The 5,669-nt window shown below is 53.1% G+C and overlaps 1 long non-coding RNA gene across 1 annotated transcript; it reads right to left on the bottom strand.

Moving 5' to 3' along the window:
* Positions 1-344: 344 nt before the first annotated feature.
* Positions 345-3,056, bottom strand: LOC108448854. Its single transcript, XR_001864892.1, has 3 exons — positions 2,984-3,056; positions 1,457-1,753; positions 345-703 (listed from the first exon to the last, which is right to left on the bottom strand). It is a non-coding gene; the product is annotated as an uncharacterized LOC108448854 (long non-coding RNA).
* Positions 3,057-5,669: the final 2,613 nt, after the last annotated feature.

Genomic DNA, 5,669 nt, shown 5'->3' with positions numbered 1-5,669 from the left:
CCCCTCAGGACCCCATTTCCTCCTCAGGATCCCATTTGCCCCCACAGGATCCCATTTACCCCCTCAGGACCCCATTTCCTCCTCAGGATCCCATTTGCCCCCACAGGATCCCATTTACCCCCTCAGGACCCCATTTCCCCCCTCAGGGTCCCATTTTCCCCCTCAGGACCTCACTTATCCCCTGAGGGCCCCATTTACCCCCTCAGGATCCCATTTAACCCCTCAGGACCCCATTTCCTCCTCAGGATCCCATTTGCCCCCGCAGGACCCCATTTACCCCCCCACGCTCCCCACCCCATTTACCCCCTCAGGATCCCATTTACCCCCACAGGACCCCATTTCCCCCTCAAGATCCCATTTACCACCTTAGGACCCTGATTTACCCCCTCAGGGCCCTATCTACCCTCTCAGGACCTCATTTATCCCCTCAGGGTGACAGGGGGACTGGGTTTGGAATATGGAACTGTGGAAAGCTCACCAGGAGGTCAATCAGCCTCCATGGTTTGTTTTCTTTGGAACTTACCCAGCGTTTATGGCTTTGGTTTCTTTGGAAGTTACGCAGCCTTTATGGCTTTGGTTTCTTTGGAAGTTACCTACCCCTTAGGGTGTGGTTTGCCTGGTAAAACATGCTCCTGAAAGGGCGAACGAGATCCTGGCTGCGCAAATGCCACCCCGAGGAAATCTGAGTCTGGGTGTCGTGAAACTGGAGGAAATAAAATGCTCTTAAATGTAACCTTAAAATGCTTTGTTTCGTTCGTTATAGAACTTCATCAATATTTATCCCCATTGGGGTGACTTCTACTCTGCCAGGACCTTCATTTACCCCCCTTAAGGCCCATTTACCCACTCAGGACCCCATTTACCCCTTCAAAAGTCTGATCTACTCCCTCACGGACCCATTTACCCTCAGGGACCCATTTACTCCTTCAGAACTCTGATTTACCCCCTGAAGGCACCATTTCCCCTTCCAGGGTCTTATTTACCACCTCAGCATGTAAATTTACCGCCTCAGGACCTCCCTTACTCCTTCACGATCCCATTTACCGCCTCAGAGCCCTGATTTACCACCCCAAGACACCATTTACACCCTCAGGACCCCATTTACCCCCTCAGGATCCCATTTACCCCCTCAGGATCCCATTTACTCCCTCAGGGCCCCATTTCCCCCTCAGGACCCCATTTACTCCCTCAGAATCCCATTTACCCCCTCAGGATCCCATTTACCCCCTCAGGATCCCATTTCCCCCTCAGGACCCCATTTACCCCCTCAGGATCCCATTTCCCCCCTCAGGGCCCCATTTACTCCCTCAGAATCCCATTTACTCCCTCAGGACCCCATTTCCCCCTCAGGATCCCATTTCCCCCTCAGGCTCCCATTTTCCCCCTCAGGACCCCATTTACTCCCTCAGAGCACCAGGAGCGCTGGGTTGGGAATGTGTCACCATGGAAATCTCACCAGGGAGTTACTGGGCTTTGATAGTTTGGTTTCCCTGGAAGATCCTGAGCCTTTGATGGTTGGGTTTTGTGCAGAAAATCCCGCTAGGAAAAGGCAGAGTCCATAAAGGAGACAGACGAGTCCTGCACCTCCATTCCAATAAAGGCAGAGAGCCCACTGGGGCACAGCCCCGTGGGGTTTCTCTCTCGAGGGTTCGGGACACGCAGCCTCCTTTGATCCCAAACTCCTGGCTGCACGTTATCCTCTTCCTTTCTCCATGGGCTGAGCTACCAGGAGGGTGCAGCTTTCCTGAATTGCCTGCCAGATATTCCCTCTTTCAGGACTCCATTTAGCCCTTCAGGACCACATTTACCCCCTCAGGACCATATTTATCCCCCATTTACCCCTTCAGGACAATATGTACCCCCCATTTACCCCCTCAGGACCCCATTTACCCCCTCAGAATCCCACTTACCCGCTCAGAATCCTGATTTACCCCCTTAGGAGCCCATTTGCTCCCTCAGAATCCTGATTTACCCACTCAGGGACGGATTTATCATTTCAGGACTCTCTTTTCCCCCTCAGGATCCCATCTACCCCCTCAGGATCCCATTTACCCCCTCAGGACCCCATTTACCCCCTCAGAACCTCATTTACCCTCTCAGGACCCCATTTATCCCCTCACGGCCCCATTTACCCCCTCAGGACCCCATTTACCCCCTCAGAACCTCATTTACCATTTCAGGACCCCATTTATCCCCTCATGGCCCCATTTACCCCCTCAGAACCCCATTAGGGTTAGGGTTAGGACTCCATTTACTCCTCAGGACTCCATTTACTCCCTCAGGACCCTGATTTGCCACCTCAGGACTCCATTTCCTCCCTCAGGACCCCATTTATCCCCTCAGGGCTCTGATTTATCACCCCAGGATCGCATTTACCCCCTCCGGGCCCCATTTACCCCCTCAGGACCTCCTTTAACCCCTCAGGACCCCATTTACCCCCTCAGAATTCCACTTACCCCCTCAGAATCCTGATTTACCCCTTTAGGATCCCATCTACACCCTCAGGACCCCATTTATCCCCTCAGGGCTCTGATTTATCACCCCAGGATCGCATTTACCCCCTCCGGGCCCCATTTACCCCCTCAGGACCCCCTTTTCCCCCTCAGAATTCCACTTACCCCCTCAGAATCCTGATTTACCCCTTTAGGATCCCATCTACACCCTCAGGACCCCATTTACCTCCTCAGGACCCCATTTTCCCCCTCAGAATTCCACTTACCCCCTCCAAATCCTGATTTACCCCCTCAGAATCCTGAGTTACTCCCTCAGGGACAGATTTACCATTTCAGGACCCTCTTTTCCCCCACAGGACCCCATTTACCCCCTCAGGGACGGATTTACCATTTCAGGACCCTATTTTCCCCCCTCAGGATCCCATCTACCCCCTCATAACCTCATTTACCCCCTCAGGACCCCATTTACCCCCTCAGGGCCCCATTTACCCCCTCAGAATCCTGATTTACCCCCTCAGGTTCCCATTTACCCTCTCAGGGCACCAGGAGCGCTGGGCTGGGAATGTGTCACCATGGAAACCCCACCAGGAAGTCACCGGGCCCTCATGGTTTGGTTTGTGTGGAATTTAAACCAGGCCTTGATGCTTTGGTTTCTTTGGAATTTACCAGGCCTTGATGGTTTGGTTGTGTGTGTGTGTCAGGGACTGCAGCATTTTAATTTGTGGTGAAGTGCTTAAAATAAAAAAAAAGATCATTTTGCCTTCATGAGGTAATGTCGGGAAACATTTTTAATCCACGGAGAAAAGGGGTGAAATTTAGGAATTAACACGGAAGGAAAAATCTGCCTCACCTTTTGTGGTGGCATGAAATACAATACCCAAGCTCTGGTCGTCAATCTGCTGGGTGAAATTGGTGCCAAGACACCCCCTCTGGAATGTTATGGGAACAGCTGTGGGATGCAGAGCCCGGAACATCCTCCAAAAGGTGGTCTGGTAACGCAGACCTTCTGTTCTGCTCAGGAAGTCGAGATAAGGTAAATCAATTTGCTCTTGTAAGGACTAAAATGTGGTGTTAACATTGAAATATGTTGATGAGGAAGTAGCACTAATTTGTGACGATTTGAACCTTGAGTCCTTTCTGCTTTAATCACACGGGGTTGTCTTTGCTACTCGGGGACTGGAGTGGACGGGAGACATCAGGAGACTGATTTACCCCCTCAGGAGCCGATTTCCCCCTCAGGATCCCATTTACTCCCTCAGGATCCTGATTTACCCCCTCAGGACCCCATTTGCCCCCTCAGGCTCCATTTACCCCCTCAGGATCCATTTACCCTCTCAGGATCCCATTTACCCCCTCAGGATCCCATTTACCCCCCATTTACCCCCTCAGGATCCCATTTACCCCCCATTTACCCCCTCAGGATCCCATTTACCCCCCATTTACCCCCTCAGGATCCCATTTACCCCCCATTTACCCCCTCAGGATCCCATTTACTCCGTCAGGACCCCATTTACCCCTGCAGGACCCCATTTACCGCCTCAGGACCCGATTTACTCCCTCAGGATCCTGATTTACCCCCTCAGGACCCCATTTGCCCCCTCAGGCTCCATTTACCCCCTCAGGATCTGATTTACTCCCTCAGGACCCTGATTTACTCCCTCAGGATCCCATTTACCCCCTCATGCCCTGATTTACCATTTCAGGATCCCATTTGCCCCCTCAGGGCCCCATTTACCCCTTCAGGACCCCATTTACCCCCACAGAATTCTGATTTACCCCCTCAGGGATGGATTTACCATTTCAGGATCCTCTTTTCCCCCTCAGGATCCCATTTACCCCCTCAGGGTCCCATTAGCCCCCTCAAGGCCCTGATTTACCCCCTCAGGGCCCTATTTATCCCCCATTTACCCCCTCAGGATCCCATTTACCCCCTCAGGATCCCATTTACCCCCTCAGGATCCCATTTACCCCCTCAGGATCCCATTTACCCCCTCAGGATCCCATTTACCCCCTCAGGATCCCATTTACCCCCTCAGGATCCCATTTACCCCCTCAGGATCCCATTTACCCCCTCAGGATCCCATTTACCCCCTCAGGATCCCATTTACCCCCTCAGGATCCCATTTACCCCCTCAGGATCCCATTTACCCCCTCAGGATCCCATTTACCCCCTCAGGATCCCATTTACCCCCTCAGGATCCCATTTACCCCCTCAGGATCCCATTTACCCCCTCAGGATCCCATTTACCCCCTCAGGATCCCATTTACCCCCTCAGGATCCCATTTACCCCCTCAGGATCCCATTTACCCCCTCAGGATCCCATTTACCCCCTCAGGATCCCATTTACCCCCTCAGGATGCTATTCATCCCCCATTTATCCCCTCAGGACCCCATTTCATCTCTCAGGACCCCATTTACCCCCTCAGAATCCCATTTATCTCCTCAGAATCCTGATTTACCCCCTCAGGACCCCTCAGGATCCCATTTATCCCCCATTTACCCCTTCAGGACCCTGTTTTCTCTCTCAGGAGCCTGATTTACTCCCTCAGGGCCGGATTCACCACATCAGGATCCCGTTTACCCCCTCAGGTCCCCATTTACCCCCTCAGGTCCCCATTTACCCCTACAGGACCCCATTTATCCCCTCAGGACCCCATTTACCCCCTCAGGACCCCATTTATCCCCCATTTACCCCCTCAGGGCCCCATTTACTCCCTCAGGGTGACAGGAGCACTGGGTTTGGGATGTGTCAGCGCTGCTCCTGAAGACCCTCACCCATGGAATCGTCTGGAAAGACAGCGGCACACACCTTTTTCCATCGGTTCCTGTGGAAGTTGCTGGGCCTTTATGGTTCGGTTTCCATGGAAAACATGGTCCTGAAAGGGTAAGTGGGGTCTTGGAAGGGTAAATGGGGTCCTGAGGGGGGTAAAGAAGGCCCCTGAGGGATTAAATGGGGTCCTGGAACTAAACATGAGGTCCTGAGGGGATAAATCAGGGTCCTGGAGGCAGAAATCAAGGCTCTGGGTGTGGTAAATGGGTCCTGAGGGGGTAAATCCATGTCCTGGAAGGGGAAATGGAGCCCTGGGGGATAAATCAGGGCCTTGAGGGGTTAAACCCGGCCCCGAAAGGGTCAATGAGGTCCTGGCAGGGCAAATTCTGCCCGGCTCGGGGGAGGATCAGGGCGTGGGGCCCTCCCCCCCCCCACCCTTGCCCGC

Source organism: Corvus brachyrhynchos, unplaced genomic scaffold (genome assembly GCF_000691975.1).
Source record: "Corvus brachyrhynchos isolate BGI_N302 unplaced genomic scaffold, ASM69197v1 scaffold579, whole genome shotgun sequence".
Taxonomy (NCBI): domain Eukaryota; kingdom Metazoa; phylum Chordata; class Aves; order Passeriformes; family Corvidae; genus Corvus; species Corvus brachyrhynchos.
Note: the sequence above shows the minus strand (reverse complement) of the source record. Positions and strands in the feature narration are given on the sequence as shown.